This window comes from Peromyscus eremicus, chromosome 11, assembly GCF_949786415.1.
Source record: "Peromyscus eremicus chromosome 11, PerEre_H2_v1, whole genome shotgun sequence".
Lineage (NCBI taxonomy): Eukaryota > Metazoa > Chordata > Mammalia > Rodentia > Cricetidae > Peromyscus > Peromyscus eremicus.
In genome coordinates this window covers 59,446,705-59,463,350 of record NC_081427.1, presented here as the reverse complement: position 1 = coordinate 59,463,350, position 16,646 = coordinate 59,446,705, and the positions used below count along the sequence as shown (strand labels likewise).

General features: G+C 47.9%; 1 long non-coding RNA gene and 1 pseudogene across 1 annotated transcript; one reads left to right on the top strand and one right to left on the bottom strand.

Moving 5' to 3' along the window:
• Positions 1-1,964: 1,964 nt before the first annotated feature.
• Positions 1,965-4,961, bottom strand: LOC131921851 (uncharacterized). Its single transcript, XR_009382119.1, has 3 exons — positions 4,896-4,961; positions 3,259-3,435; positions 1,965-2,133 (listed from the first exon to the last, which is right to left on the bottom strand). It is a non-coding gene; the product is annotated as an uncharacterized LOC131921851 (long non-coding RNA).
• A 5,086-nt stretch (positions 4,962-10,047) lies between these two features.
• LOC131921926 (large ribosomal subunit protein eL6-like) lies at positions 10,048-10,667 on the top strand (annotated as a pseudogene).
• The last annotated feature ends 5,979 nt before the right edge of the window (positions 10,668-16,646 follow it).

Here is a 16,646-nt window from a genome sequence, read left to right as displayed (position 1 = left end):
TCAGCAGAAGCAGGTGCTAAGCTGCCTGGGCGGAGATAGGGGTTGGGGGGCATGCCAGCCATCTGTAAGTATGTGCAGACCTTCCTGGAAGTGGAGCAGGAGGGCTTCCCAGAAACGTCTTCAGGAAGAGGCTGGGGCGGTCAGTTGATAAACTGTCTAAAGGTGAAAGGAAATATTGGGGCTATCATAGGTCTTTTCAAGAAGTTGGGGGAGCAGTGTTCTTTGCCTGAGCAGAGGACGAAGAACCACGGCACCATCAGAAGTTGAGGCTGAACGCTGCCGCTGCTCCTGCTAGGACTCACTCTTCTGCCCCCGGAGCTGCTCATCCACCCTTGTTAGACACATCCTCTCAGTGAGCTGAAGGGATTCCAGTTGTCCAGGTCATTATCAGGCTTGAGGTGCCCCGGCCTGAAGTTACATGATGGTGTGTTGAGAGCAGAACTCACAGAGTCCCTGGAACGGCTACAAACGGGGGGCTGGGATGCACTGGGTGGGGATTAAGTCTGTGCCACTTGAAAATACACTGTTACAAGGGACAGACTAGGGAATTCAATTCATATACTAGAGGCCAGACTTCACGGACCTGGAGGCTTGTCTCCTTTCTGCAAAGAAAAAGCACCAGGGGGGCGTTACTCGGTGATTGTGGTATTGGAACTGTTGTGGGATATTTGTACACTGTGTGAAGATACATTGCTGTGATTGGTTTAATACAAAGCTGAGTGGCCCGTAGCCAGTCAAGAGGTACAGGTGGGGCTTCCGGGCAGGGAGAGAGGAAGTAGGAGATGAATCTAGGTGTGTGACAGAGACACAGAAGGAGTCGGACACACAAAATGGGATAGAGGTAAAAGACACACGATAGAGCATAGATTAATATAAATATGGGCTAATTTAAGTTATATGAGCTAGTTAAAAACAAGCCTAAGCTAAGGCCAAGCTTTCATAATTAATAAGAAGTGTCCATGTGGTTATTTGGGAGCTGGCTGGTGGGACGGAGAAAGACTCGCTACAGCACACATGGCTGATGTTGTCATGGACCTTCAATTTTCCCACTCTTCAAGGGGCCCTCTGTGCCCTCAGGGCTGTCAGAAGGGGGATGGGAGGGCCCGGTGAGGAGGGAAGAAGGAAGGCTGAAGCGTGTACTCAGGAGCTGACACCTAAGAAATTAAGGCTGTGATCTGGTCAGCCAGCTCGGTGTGCTTGACCTCAGCAGATGTAGAGCATACCATGCTAGAAGGCAGGCTTGGTGCCCACCTGAAATCACACTTAGCAAAAGCACAGACAACTGGGGGCAATGATAACACAGGACAGCAAGTGGGGACGTACTCTGCCAACCATGTTGGGAGTGCCTCCCTCTCCCTCAACTGTGTGAGCAGTGATGGGCAGGATTTGAAAACTCTTCGTCAATGTGATGTAAATAAATGATAGGAGGAATCAATGTCAACATGGAGGTGACTGTTACCCCATGTGATAGAATATTATTTTAAGATGTGTTATTTTTGTTTATGTTGCATTTTTTTTAACTCTGTGAAGCTGTGTTACTGTGCCTGTCTAAAACACCTGATGGTCTAATAAAGAACTGAACGGCCAATAGCAAGGCAGGAGAAAGGATAGGTGGGGCTGGCAGGCAGAGAGAATGTATAGAGGGAGAAATGTGGGAGGAGAAAAGAAGAGATGGAGGAGTGAGGAGATGGAGAAGGAGCCAGAGAAGGAGAGGACATCAGGGGCCAGCCACTCACACAACCAGCAAGCCACGGAGTAAGAGTAAGAGTTACAGAAGTAAGAGAACAGGAAAAGCCCAGAGACAAAAGGTAGAAGGGGAAAATATAAGATAAGGAAAGCTGGCTAGAAACTAAGCCAAGCTAAGGCTGGGCATTCATAAGTAAGCTTCCGTGTGTGATTTATTTGGGACCTGGGTGGCAGGCCTCCCCAAAAGACTGAAAAGCAACAACAACCCCACACCTGGGTCAGGAGCCGAATGACAGGTGCAGCATGGATCTCTGTACGGCAGAGCACATGGGAGGGCAGGAGCTGGGGTGTGTGAGGAAAGAGGCTGAAGGAGCGTGTGCATGGTCTGCAACACTTGGGAAGAAAGCTGGTCCTCACGCTACACGTGAATCACTGTGGACCATTAGCCTCTGAGGGCAAAAGCGATGCTTTCTGTCATCTCTCGGTATGTAGGGTAAATGGGAGCACCCATATCCACAGTCTCTCGTTATTTTAGTAAAAGGACCCAGTTTCAGCTGGGTACTGGTAGACGCTGTGTCCTAACCTCCTTGGCAGCTGGGGGCAGCCATGTGGTTCAGCTCTGCCAGCCGTGGGAGAAAGTGATACGTACAATTTCTACCCACATCCTGGCTGGGGCAGCTGCTCACCTTCACCAGTCCCCTTTCCTCCTTCCTGTGGCGGAGGAGAGAGGAAACACAGACCACAGGTACAGTAAGGCTAAGCCAGCTCCCATCAGGAAAGCCAGCCAAGAACAGAGCGACAGGGAAAAGGGAACCTGGGTCCCTACGTGTTCCTAAAGGAGTCATCTTCCACCCTGGACAGCTCTCCCTGCAGACACAATTGCCATGTTTGGACCAGGGTTTGGGGGTCTCTTTGTGACAGCTCCTTGACTTATATCCTCTTTTATACTAGCCCTCGATATAGTCACCCACTATTATTCCACAGAGGAAAGGTCCGTAAATGGCTTGGGAAATAAGTGAAGACTTCTCAAAGGAGAGAGGCGGAAGGCAGTGATTCAGCTCTATCTAGGGAAGTGGTTGTTGTCAAACTCAACGGCAGGAAGAGAAGTGGGAAAAGGTGACTTCAGACCTGGTGGGAGCCTGCTGGGGTGGGGTGGCTATAGGTGATTAAATGGGGACCCCACGGGGCTGTCTATTAGTTCTCATTTGGCTTTTTTGTCAGTCCTAATTTAGACGCAGGGGAAAATTCAGTCACGTTGCTAGTTATTAGTCAGCTGTTAGTTAGGTCTTGGCCATATGGGAGTGTTAATGTTGAGTCTCCTGGGTTGTCACCAAGGATTGCAATCTGGCTCTTTGCAAGGTTACCTCTACAGAGCCCGCTACATTTCTAGACTCCCGTTGTAGGTAAGAGGGTGGTGTTCTGGGCAGGGTACTGCAGGCCATGGGTCAGAGGTCTTTTTAGGTGTGTGATTTTGCCCAGTTGTGGAAATCCGTGGCTAATGAGCACAGCCCGATCACGGGGGAACACAGCAGTGATGGGGGGCGGGGAAGGCGTGTCTAAAGGCAATCTTACCGGCACAGAGCGGTGGGAGAAAATGGGGTCCATGCATCGTGGTGGAGACAGAGAATGCACAGGGGCAGAATAGAGGCCACCAGGGCCAAGGAGCAGGAGTGCTGTGACCCAGGCTGACAGGCGGCAGGACTTCAGTGACGCTCACTGCCAGAGACCTGGACTTGATCTCATCTTTGCCTGAAAGAAAGTGAATAGCCAGCTCAGTGCTCTCCACCCGACAGGGTGTAAGTGAGGAGACAGTGTTCCCAGCCACCTTCCCCAGAAGCCCAGCAAGCCACAAAGAACACCTTGTGTTTGACAGGGCAGCAGTCAACAAAAAGGCTTACTTTCTTCGTGTGAAAGTACTTAGTACTTTGGTACTTAGCCACTTGTGCGTAGTACCAAATACAGAGGAGGCTGCTGATTGTCCACAGATGTCTGAGCAGTACCCAGCTGGCAGGCCCTAGCTCCCTTTTAAACCTGGTTTCCATTCCAGTGGCGTGTGGGACCAAGGACCCTTCATGAAATGGAGGGCATGGAGCTGAGAGCTGGCGCTGGGCTGCCTTCCTGATTGGGTAACACCTCTCCTGGTCGTTAGTGGCAGACACTCCAGTTCCTGGGCCTTAGTTTCCAAGAATGTTGACTGTCCATCTCAGCTGGAGACAAGCTTTGTTCTCTTGGTACTTCCTCACCTCTAGCCCAGCAGCACCTTCATTCCAAGGCTCTGCTCAGGCCCCAAGATGTATTGAGTCTTTCTGTCCCACCAGCTCCCAAATAATGATGCAGAGACTTCTTAATTATGAAAGCTTGGCCTTTAGCTTAGGCTTGACTCAGCTAGCTCTTATAACTAGATTAATCCATATTTTTAATGTATGTTCTGCCACATGGAGTTCTCTCTTCCAACTCATACCTCCATGTCTGGCTGGTGACTCCTCCTTTCTTCTTCCCAGAGTCCTCTCTGTCTCTACAAGTCCCGCCTATACCTCCTTCCTAGCTATTGGCCATTCAGCTTTTTATTAAAGTAATCACAGCAATATATCTTGACACAGTGTACAAATATCCCACAACACCAAGAACGTCGGGCAATCTCAACAGAAGCTGAGCTTTTCGTATCCAGGGCAGGCCCAGGAAAGGAGCTGGCAGCAAGCTCTTGAATTTCTCAAATGTTAACGCTTCCAAAAGGGAACACATGGTTCTTTCCCTGAATCCTGCCCTCTCCCCCCCAGCCGCTCCCTACACGCATCACCACTCGCTCAAGCAGATCAGGACCTCAACCATTCTTGATTCTTTGTTCCTTCACTTTATTTTAGAAGTCCTGTTGGATCTCCTGTCTATACTTAAAAAAATAAAAATGGAAGAGAGTTACTGGTTCCATCCACACCATCACCATTTCTTGCAGCAAGCTCTAGTTTACACTACCCACACATTCCCTCCTCTATGATACCATTTTTCTCTGAGACAAGGTCTCACTATGCGGTCTTGGCTGGACTGGACCTCACAGCGTCCATCTGCCCCGCCTTCTAAGTGCTAAGAGTACAAGCTTGCATTGCCACACATGCCCGAGAACGAGCTCCTTAGTTTTCTATTCAGCATGCAGTGTCAATGTCTCACCCCTCCATCACAGAGGCCATCTCCCCCTGCCCCATCCACTGCCCTACCCTCTCCATCACAGAGGCCATCTCCCCCTGCCCCACCCACTGCCCTACCCTCTCCATCACAGAGGCCATCTCCCCCTGCCCCACCCACTGCCCTACCCTCTCCATCACAGAGGCCATCTCCCTCTGTCCCACCCACTGCCCCACCCCTCCATCACAGGGCCTGTCTTTCTCTGCCCCATCCACTGCCCCCCCTCCATCATAATGCCCATCTCCCTCTACCCCACTCATGATGGTTTTCTCAAGTCAGCCCCTTTCCTTCTCTCAGGGTCTTTCCTGGTTTGAAGTATTCCTACCTTTCCTGAAACTGGTTTTTAATCTTTTAGTGTTTCATCTTAAATATTCTTTCCTCAGAAATGTCCCTGATGACTATTCAAATGTCACCCCCTTGTCTCTTCCTCTTCAGAGTGTTCCTTCTACCCATTACAGGCTTCATAGTTGTTTAATTATTTTGATTATTATTCATAAGCGACTGTAAGAACTTAATCAATGTTATATTTTTAGTGCTTGGCACAGAGTAAATTCTAGAAATAGTTATTAAGTTGATAACTATGTGGATGGATAGCACTTGGGGGATGTCATCATTGGACCAGACCAAATGCTTCAAAGGTTACTTAGGTCAGTTGAGCTAGACCTTAGTCCACAAACTCAGAAAAATGTCAGTTCATTGGGTCAATTTGATATTCATGGAATGCCCACAACATGGCCATACATCTGGCCTTTGCTCACCGAGGCATACATACATGAGACAGACGCGGAGCCTGCAGAAAAGATTGGTGGTAGGAAGTGAATTATGCAAACTCAGTTGAGGACAGGGTAATATTGAGACAGGAGAGGTGGCAGAACTGTTGGGGACATCAAAGGAACAGCAGGATGTAGTCGGGGCATTTGGGAGCAGGCTGCCCACCTGAGCATGGTGGGGTGCTATTCTCCCCTCTTCTGAGTTCGAGACTGGAGAGTAGCTATGAGCTCTTCAGTGCCTGCTGTTAACCTGACATCATTCTAGGCTTTGCATAGGAGCCACCTGCCGGGTGGGCATCATTATCACGGTAGGGCAATAACCAGTGTTGGAGGACTGACTCCCTGGGATGGCCTGGGAGGGAGAATTAAGTGTGTGGGTGCTATTGCCTACGCCTGGGCGAAAGGACAGCAGCATCCGCTGACGGGGAGTTAAGAAGGGGAACATTGAGACAGTGGCTTCAGCTGGTACCACAGGAGCTGGGAGCCAGCATCGGAGCTGTTCTAAATCAAGGTTAGACTTTGCAGGTTAAGGTGCGGCCACCATAGCAAGGCCACTATGTTGGTGGGCCCTTGAGGCAGCTGAGCACATTGCATCCACAGTCAGGAGGCAGAGAGATGAACGCTAATGCCTCGCTTGCTTCCTCTTTTTTATTTGGTCTGGCAGTTAAAAAGTCAGTTTCCCCACCTCAATTAACCTAGTCTAGAAAATCCATCATAGACAGGCTCGGCGATGTGTCTCCAAGGTGACTTGAGATCCTGTCATGTGGCCCATCAATATAAACCACCATAATGATGTCCTTAGTCTAGGCCTCTCTTGTGTTCTTCAGAATCCTAGTTGTGTTTAGCATCTTCATTTAATAGTTCCCCAGATAAACCCCCAGTTCCCTGTCCCTCCTTCAACCAGTTCCCGGGACAGCCTTAACTGGCACTCTCCTCTCAGTTACTCAAGCCAACCCCCTTGGAGTCATTCTTCGTTATTCATTTTCTCTAATCTCTGTTTCCTCCGTGAGGATATTCTTCAAGGTCTCATAGCAGCCACCATGTCACTGAAGCCACAGCAGATGGCTGATTACCCTTCAGGGCTGCCATCAACTACTCCTGCCACTGTCTGGTCACTGTTCCCTCTAAAGGTGGCCTCCTGGTGGCCTCCTGGTCCTGACCGCTCCACCTATCTATCCTCTGCCCTTGGAGTCTTCCATCGAGTCCTTCTGCATGTCTGTACATTTCACTGCTTCACCTCCCTCTGGTCTTTGCTCACCGAGGCATCCCTGAACAAACCAACCATTCTATCCCTAATGCCCACCACCTACACATATACTGTATTCAAATAACTTTTCATTTACAGTTGAGCTCCTCCCCAGCGCCACATGAAAGGCATAAACTTCACAAAAGCGAAGGCTTTTTTTTTCAATGTGTTCACTGCTGTTCCTCAGATTCTAGAACAGTGCCTGGCATTCTGCGGCCCCTGGAAATACTTGCTAATTGTATTAGCAAGGTAGTCAAAGCATGTTCAGAAGTAGCCTCTGACTTATCCCCAAACTGGGTCCTTGTCACAACCCCACAATCCTCCTTTCTTGTGGAATCAACCCCTTCAAGGTAGATGTAAAGGCAGTGAGAGGTCACAGGCAAATGTTGCCTCTGCACGAGGTCTCATGACATGGCTGGCTGGGCCTGTTAGACAGGCCTCTGACTGGGCTCTGCTGCTGGGCCAAGATCGTTTCACAGGGCGCAGGACGGCTGGCCTCCAGCCACACAGTGACTGAAAAGCAACGGTGTCAGGGCTGCTGAGTCAGGCGTGACTTTCTGTGATTGAGACTTCTTGCAGCTGTTAGATTCATTGCTGTGGCAGAGAAACCTGAGCCCCACACTTATATAACAGTCATCCTTCCAACAAACAGGGCCTGCTTCTCTGCCTCGGCTACACAGTTTGAAGGAATTTTGGAATAAAAGAGCTTGACCACATTTAATTGAATGAGAATAAAATATATGTGGACCCTCTATTATTTTTAAGGTGCTTTTTGTGGCTGGGTTTTGTTGCTGTTGTTATTGTTATTGTTGTTGTTTTAACCTATAGCCAGAGCCATGTAGAGCAAAAGAAAGGACTCCGGTGTTGGAATTACAAACCCCAAACCATGCTACCCTTGACCTCTCACTAGGTAGTATTACAGCTTTGAGGTCTACATTTCATTCCCAGCTACATAGTGAGGAATGTTAGGACCAGCTACTGCAGGTGAGCTGGTGGGCTCCGGATTGAATTTCAGCCTCATACTGTTTGTTTGGACCTCCATGGACTTTCAAAATAGAATCCTAATAACTATAGATGGGACTTGAGGTCTCCATTTTTCTACAGTCTGCATCAATCTGTGTTGTGTTCTGGCCAGACTCAGCCTCTGTATCCCCCGCCTGGTCTCTACAGCTGCCCAGTTTCCTTTCTAGGGATAACAGCTGTGAATCTTCACTGTCAACTTGACAGTTTAAAATCACCTAGGAGATGAGGTCAAGGGTCACCTGGTTTGGGGTTTGTGACGCCAACACTGGGGTCCCTTTCTTTTGCCCTATGCTGCCTCTGGTCCAGATGAAAACAGCAGCCAACCCTGGGTGAGTCTGAGGATTAACTAAGGGCAGGTCTACCCTGAATGTGGATGGCTCCACCCCATGGATCGGGCCTCAGATGGGATAAAGGAGGAAAAAGTAAGAAGTTCCACAGCCATGTTCCAACTGTTTTCTGACTGTAGCTGCAGTACAGCTAGCCACCTCACCATTCTGCTGCCGTGGCTCCCCCCATGATGGACTGCACCCCCTTGAAACTGAGCCAAAATACATTCTAATCCTCTCTCAAGTTGTTCCGATCAGCTGTTTGAACTCAGTGTGATGAGAAAAATAACTAACACCACAATCCAATGATTCTGAGGGAGGCAGTTCTTCCAGTAATGGTACCCGGTGGGTGACCATAGGGGAGATAAGAAACTGCCTTCCACCCTAGAATGAAGGACCAGTAGCGATTACGTAACCGAAACACGTCGAGTTAGTTCTATGTTCAGTTCTATTAACTTTGATGCATTTTTTTTTTTTTTTTTTAAGATTGAACTTTCCTGTGGCAAGGTCTCTGAATTCAGAAAACTCTTTTCCCACAATGTAAAGGACTTGAGCCAACTTGGTGCATGGAGGAGGGTCCCAGCCAGTGCAAATATGCCCCTCCCCTACCACATGATACAATATAAATATCATCAAATCCTGAAAATGAGCGGTGTGGATGGGTATAATTCCCTCTTGGATGTCAGAAATGAAAACAATCTCCAGGTTTGGAGAGATAGCTCAGTGGCAGAGTCCTCACTGCACAGCGTGGGGACTTGAATGAATCTAGCCCCCCCCCCCCCCCCCAGCAAGCTGGGTACACTGCGCATGTCTGCGGCCCGGCAACACTGTGGGGAGCAGAGGCAGAAGGATCGCTGAAGCTCCACGGCCACGAGCCTAGCTCCAGTGGGTGACCCTGTCTCACAGGAATGAAGTAAGAGCGACAAATCGGGGCACCTGGTCTCCTCTGGCCCCTGCTCACACAGAGATGTGTGCACCCACATACATGTGCACACACACCACATACACAGATATCATACGCACAGATATATATACACAAAAATAAAAATTTAAAAATAGCGTCATCCATATGAGCTGGTGTGTAATTAGCTCAAGAGGATTTTACAGGCGTGGACCCTGGGGGTGGCAGATGTGGCCTAAGGCCTTTTGCTGGCTGCTGGATTCTAGGTGAAGCCCTCTGAGAGAGGTTAAGAGCTCCTCAAAGAGGAACCTTCTGATCAAGTGATTAAAACAACACAAATTGGGCTGGAGAGATGGCTCAGAGGTTAAGAGCACTGCTTGCTCTTCCAAAGGTCCTGAGTTCAAGTCCCAGCAACCACATGGTGGCTCACAACCATCTGTTGTGAGATCTGGTGCCCTCTTCTGGCCTACGGGTATGTGTGCAGACAGAACACTGTATACATAATAAATAAATAATAAATAAATAAATAAATAAATAAATAAATAAATAAATAACTCTTTAAAAAAAAAGAAAAAAACACAAATTGAAATCTAAGCCATTAAATGAAACAAACAAACAAAAAAAAAAACACACAATAAAAAGACTGTATACTTAAGCCGGGCGGTGGTGGCGCACGCCTTTAATCCCAGCACTCGGGAGGCAGAGCCAGGCGGATCTCTGTGAGTTCGAGGCCAGCCTGGGCTACCAAGTGAGTTCCAGGAAAAGGCGCAAAGCTACACAGAGAAACCCTGTCTCGAAAAACCAAAAAAAAAAAAAAAAAAAGCCCACGAAGGAGAAGCCCCATTGCAGCCGAACCCGTCCTGGTTAGAGGAATTGGCGGGTGCTCCCGATCTGCTATGTATTCCAGAAAGGCCTTGTACAAAAAGTACTCAGCTGCAAAAACCAAGGCTGAAAAGAAGAAAAAGGAGAAGGCGCGTGCTACTGTCACAAAACCGGTCAGCGCTGACAAGAATGGTGGTATGGGGTGGTTAAGCTTCGAAAAATGCCCAGGTATTATCCTACCGAAAATGTGCCTCAGAAGTGCCTCGGCTATGGTAAAAAGCCCTTCAGTCAACACGGGAGAAGGCTGCGGCTGTGTGCCAGTGCGTCCTGATCATCCTCACCGGGCGCCACAGGGGCAAGAGAATGGTTTTCCTGAAGCAGCTGGGCAGCGGCAGCTTGCTGCTTGTGACTGGACCTCTTGCCCTCAGAGTTTGTCATCGCCACCTCTAGTTGAGATCAGCAAGGTTAAAATCCCCAAACACCTGACTGCCGCTCACTTCAGGAAGAAGCAGCTCCACCAGCCGGGGCACCAGGACGGGGAGATCTTCCACACAGAGAAGGAGAAATACGAGATTACAGAGCAGCGCAAGGCTGGTCAGGAAACTGTGGACTTGCAGATTTTGCCAAAGATCGAAGCTGTTCCTCAGCTCCAGGGCTACCTGCGATCTCAGTTCTCACTGAGGAATGGGGTGTATCCTCATAAACTGGGTTTCTAAATTGCTAACAACCTAACTAGACAGCTTCATATGTTTAAAAAAATTTTTAAAAATTAAAAAAGAAATTGCATAGATCCCTGGTATATAATGTGATGTTCTGAACTACTCGACCATTTTGGAATGCTGACTCAAACTAAAATACACGTCCCCTCCCATACTTATCATTGTGAGATGATATGCAAAGGAGGGCGGTAGCAATGCTTAAAATCTACTCAGCAGTTTTCAAGTATGTAATGTTAGTCACTGTGGTGTGCAAGAGGCCCTTGGACTTACTCACCACAAGTTTGTGGTCTGTGAGCCTATTTTTATAGTCAGTTAAGTAGCTATCGATGATACTGATCTTGAGATGGCAGATCCTAAGGTGTTTATCTCAAGCTCCACCATTTATTCATTGCCTGTAACATGATTTGCTAGACGGTTTTATTAATAAAAAACCCGGAGCCGGATATTGGGGTGCAAACTGAGAGATCAGTGGAGTAGAACAAGGCAAGCCACAAGCTCTTACCTCTAGGAAATCCTCAGCCCAAGACAGTGAGTTCCTGTTTCCTCACGCCTTATGTACCCTTTCCTGCCCTGCCATCTTACTTCCTGGGGTTAAAGGCCTGTGTGCTTCCCAGCAAAGGCATGAGATCTCAAGTGTTGGGATTAAAGGTGTGTGCCACCATGCCTGGCTCTGTTCCCAGTGTGGCCTTGAACTCACAGAGATTCAGAGGATCTCTGTCTCTCTAGTGATAGGATTAAGGGTGTGTGCCATCTCTGTCCGGTCTCTGTCTAGTGGCTGGCTCTGCCCTCTGATCCCCAAATGAGTTTTATTGGGGTGCACAGTATATCACCACAATAGCCTGCCTTCCAGCAGTTTGGAGGGTCCTTGCCCTTTCCATCTTAGGAACTCACCCTGACAGTCCTATCTGTATATCTGTCGTCCTGTAGACCATCCTGATGACCAGGATAGGGCATAGGAATTGCCCTTTGTAGGAAACAACTGGCCACATGTTTCATCCCAATGTGCTGTAGCTAAGTACTAATAGAAACATCTCTTTTAAAAAGATTACTTATTTATTATATATACATCAGATCTCATTATAGATGGTTGTGAGCCACCGTGTGATTCTGGGAATTGAACTCAGAACCTCTGGAAGAGCAGCCAGTGCTCTTAACCTCTGAGCCATCTCTCCAGCCCATTATCATTTTTTAAATAAGGGAAGTATATTTAAAACATGTTGTTTTAAATTTTATTTTGTGTGAATGCGTCTTTTGCCACAGGTATGTCTGTGCACCACATGCATGCCTGGTGCCGCAGGAGGTCAGAAGAGGCCGTGGATCCTCTGAAACAGGAGTTGCAGACAGTTACGAACCACGTGGGTGCTGGGAATCAAACCTGGACCCTCTGGAAGAGCAACTGGTGTTCTTAAGCCCTGAGCCTTCCCTCTAGCCCCAAAGCCATCTTTAAAAAACAAAACAAAACAAACAAACAAAAAAACCCATTAAAACTCATAGCTTTTCTCGTAAATTAAAAATGGTCATGTGTAGAGATCAGGGAAGAACTTCCAGGGGTTGGTTCTCTTCTACCCTACCACTCAGATTGCCAGGCTTGGTGGCAGGTGCCATTGCCAGCTGAGCCATCTCTCTAGCCAAAACAAAGCCATCTTACCCGTGAGAGAAGAAGGAGTGGGAGGAAGATGCTCTGAGGGTAGCCGCTCTCGGGTTGAACTGAATTATTAGTCAGTGTGGTGCTGGCCTCTGTGCTGGGCAATACCAAGGCTTCTAACTCATCGGGGTGAGAAGAGGTCGAGCAGGAACCTCTCTAATGCAAAAACCAGAACCTTTTCTTTGCACACACATTCTCTGAATCAGATGTCATGACACATGCCCTTTACGGGTGTGGGGGATTGTGGGGGAAGTGGGGCTAGCCTCCTTGTTCTATTCCTAGCAGAATGCCAGCCCCGTTAGGAATCAATGCTGGCACTTCAGATAAGAGTGCCACCTCTCACATAGTGTAGTGCATTCCATAACACGGTGGCTGAAGTTCACCGCTCTCAGGGGTTCAGCTTTGTTAATCCAGACATGGTGTTCCCAGCATCCCACACTTCTCTCCTGGCTCCCTACTTTTTCTTGTAGGAGAGAGTACAGGAAAGAGGTGGATCCTTCCAGTAGGGCAGTGTGGAGCTGGCTGGGAATGCAGTGCACAGGTGTTCGGGAATCTGGATGAGGGGGTTTCTCTCATTTCTACTTCCAGTGAATGCCAACAGCCCCAGTCCATAGCAGGGAGGGAAAGGTCAGAGGGTTGAAGCCCATTCCTTCCATCAATATTAGTTTTCTTTTGCAAGCGAGGGAAGAGCTATCTTATTTCCAAGAGCCCTTAAAGGCATGCTCGTATTTCTGTGAGCGAGTTACCCAGCCTTGTTTTGTTTTTATATTATTTTTCTGACCCACTTAAGACAAACGGGCCTCATGCCGCTCCTTCTAGCCTCTAGCACATGGAAAACACATCATCGTCATGCTACCCAGGACCAGTGAGCTCTAATCTGTGCCCCACTCACACTCCCACGCTACCCAGCTTTGTCCAGTCGTGGTTTGAAAGGGATGATAACTCTTCACGAGGCGTTCCTCTGTGACATCTGCTCCCTTCACCAGCTCACAAAGCATTAGCACAGAGGTTTCCTTTGCTCCCTGGGCCATTTTCAAAGGGTAAACTTTCTAAATAGTCCTGCAGAAATCACCAAAAAGAGAGAAAACAGGAAATTAAATGAAGTACTAGGAAAGTCTGCATATGAATCTAATTTTATTTTTCCTACTAACGAAGATAGCACACCCTGAATGCTGCACAACATTATAACAGAACAACACAGTAGCAGTTATAATTGATTTAGCATCAGAATTCACATTGCAAATGTTCTCTTTTTCTCCTGGTGCTCGGTGGAAAAGGACATTTCTCTTAAAAAAAAAAAAAAAAAAGAAAAGAAAGAAAGGAACCAGGAATTTGCATGTGTTTCTGTCATCGGAGCAGGCTTTTGAAAAAGTTTCTTGTGCCCTTAATAAATAGATTATGTGTCTTTAATTTGTAGAATAAAATGTACAAAATACTGAGAACAAATGGAAATACACTTTGATTAAGTCATATTGATCCAAACGCTGCCGCTGAGCCAAACACACTGTTTTTTCCCCCTCTGAAAGCTCCAAGCACAAAAACAAGCAACCAAACAAAACAGAACCCCAAGGCAGATCTCAGCTGGAGGAGCTTGGTTGTGACAGATGTCAGGCCCCTAAAGAGCAGGGAACACATAAAGCCAGCATCCTGGGGTAACTGGCAAGTAATCGATAATTCTGAGACCTCCTCCGGTGTCCAGGGCTGCTAAGGATAACCATCACACTGCCAATAAGATGACCAGCCATCCAGACCCTGAATCTCTGGACCTGCCCCAAGGTGAGTCTTTTTCCTAACCACAGAATCCATAGCAGCCACCCCATGCTTTAAAAAAAAATTAACTTTTAAATTTATTAGTTAATTTTGATTCGTGTGTGTGTGTGTGTGTGTGTGTGTGTGTGTGTGTGTGTGTGCCCAAGGAGGCTAGGAGAGGACATCAGTCGTAAGCCACTTGATGTGGGTGCTGGGAGCTGAACCCCAGTCCTCTGCAAGAACAGCAAGTGCTCTTAACTGCTGAGTCGTCTATCCAGGCCCGTCACCATGCTTTTTAGGGCAAGCCCTCTGCCATAGTTAACATAGTTAATGTTCCATCATCACCCTGACTGGAAACACTTTTAGGTGTGTCTTGGAGGATGTTCTCAGGGAAAGCTGACTCTGAATGTGGGCAGCAGCATCCTACTAGCTGGGCTCACAGACTCAATACAAAGGAGAACGGGAACTGAGCACCAGCGTGCATCTCTCTCTGCTTCCTGGCTGTGGATGCAGCATAGCGATGTCAAGCTCCTCCTGCCAATCTCCCCCACCAAGATGAATGGGACTCGAAAGCTGGGAGCCAAAGCAAAGCCTTCCTTCCTTCCTTAAGTTGCTTTGTTGGGTATTTCATCACAGCCATAGGGAAATTAAGAAATACACCCACTAAGGTGTGCTTGTGAGGAACCCAGCTCCAGCCGGCTTGAGCAGGTACGTCCTTCCCTTCAGTCCCAGGCTCCATGCACACAAAACCAGGTATGAGCAGACAGCTAGATTGGGCTGTCACTTCAGGTCTCCACCGGGGAGATCTCTAGGACAAGCGATCTCCCGTCCTGGAGCATTCCTGGCAAGAAGCTGAGTCAGCGTCACGTTGGCCAGCCAAGATGACAAGCCACCGGCTTCGGTCCCAGGCCACCTGGAAAAGATGGTAACTTGGTTTTGCCAACTCTGGTCACCAGATCCTTGACTGGAGTTTTTGTGTGTGATCGTCTCAGTCAAAGATTCTTTCCAACATGTAGAATATTTTTTTTTAAACTGAGGACATAATAATCACACTTATTCAGATGGATTGTGCCTTCCACTTGAAAAGAGAACTGTGCAGTTTCTCTAAATCATTAAGCTAGGTCTCAAGGTGCGCTATGAACTAGCAATGAAAAACAAGATTGTAGAAGAATATTTGTTGACTTATGGAGACGTTCCTATGTGCCACCCAGTGGAACAAGCAACAATAAGTGCCACATTTTTTACAAATGAAAATTACTTCGGTTCAGTGGGTCAGTTTCTGTTTCAAGGCCCCATTCCTGTGTGTGGAATCTTCCTCACAGTCATCTCATGGTCCCTTTCTCTGCCCTGTGATCTTGTTGAAGTGTCCAGGCATGATTACATTGCTGTGAGGTCGGCCTGCAGACATCCAGTCTTATCAATCCTCTACACAGACAGTTACTGGTTTCCCTTCATCCCAACTTTGTCTTGGATGCTAAATCCGCAGACACCATCTTACTTATCCTAACCACAGGCTGCTTTGGGTCCACTCTTTCTTCAGCCCTCCCACGCACAAGCACCTGACCAGCGCCTCCGCCATGCAGAGCTGCACAAACATTCCGTGGATGGACACACTTCCTACGTGGTCCATGAAGACAGCGCTCCTTTGTTTCCCTGGCATTAGCCTTGTCTCTGCCAAGGGATTATAAGAAGACAGCACCGAGTTCATCTTTCCTCCTAAGCCCACCTGTGGGCCATTCTCTAGAGACTGAGGACAGGAACAGACCCCTTCTGAGGAACTGACATTTTGGGGGTTTTTTGTTTGTTTGTTTGTTTGTTTTTGTTTTTCTTAACCTCCCTAGTCATGTAGTTTCATTTTTTTAAATGTTAACACAGTCTTTTCACTGATTCTTTGGGAATTTCACATCATGCACCTCAATCCCACTCATTTCCCAGTCTGTCCATGTCTGCCCTCCACCCTTGTAGCCTCCCCTGATAAAAGAAATTTTTTAAAAAAAAAAAAAAAAGGAGAAAGAAAAAGAAAAGAAAGAAAGAAAAACAAAACAAGAATCACTTTGCTCCTCCATCTTTCCCGCCTCTCTTCACATAGTCATTTGTCACAGTGACCTTTGGAGCGGCGGTGTGTCACACAGTACACCCTTTTGACCAAACAACTTTGCTTTTAAATGTTTATTGCAACAAGTTGTTGGTTTGGTTTGAGGCCTCTGGCCTCTGGCACACCATCACTACTGAACGCTCACTGAGACTTCTCTAGGATGTCCTGCTGTTGCCCCGAGTCATGGAGAGCCTGTGGCTATGGTTCCACAGGACCCATCCCTTCACACACTCTGGTAGGTCGTAGATGGGGTAGATGTTGGGATGGGCCAATCAAGGCCTGGATATGGGCCTAGGTGCTAACTGAGTCAGTCTGGGCTTCCACCAGGACCACCCCGGTCAGGCGAGGGTCAGGGCTAGCACTTCCTCACCCATGCTGTTGGGGCCAGCTCTCCCACTTAGATGGTGAAGGGTGGGGCCAGCTCTTCCAAATCCAGGGCCAGCTCTCCCATTGCATGGTGAGTGAGGGGGAGGGTCCCAAGGCCAGC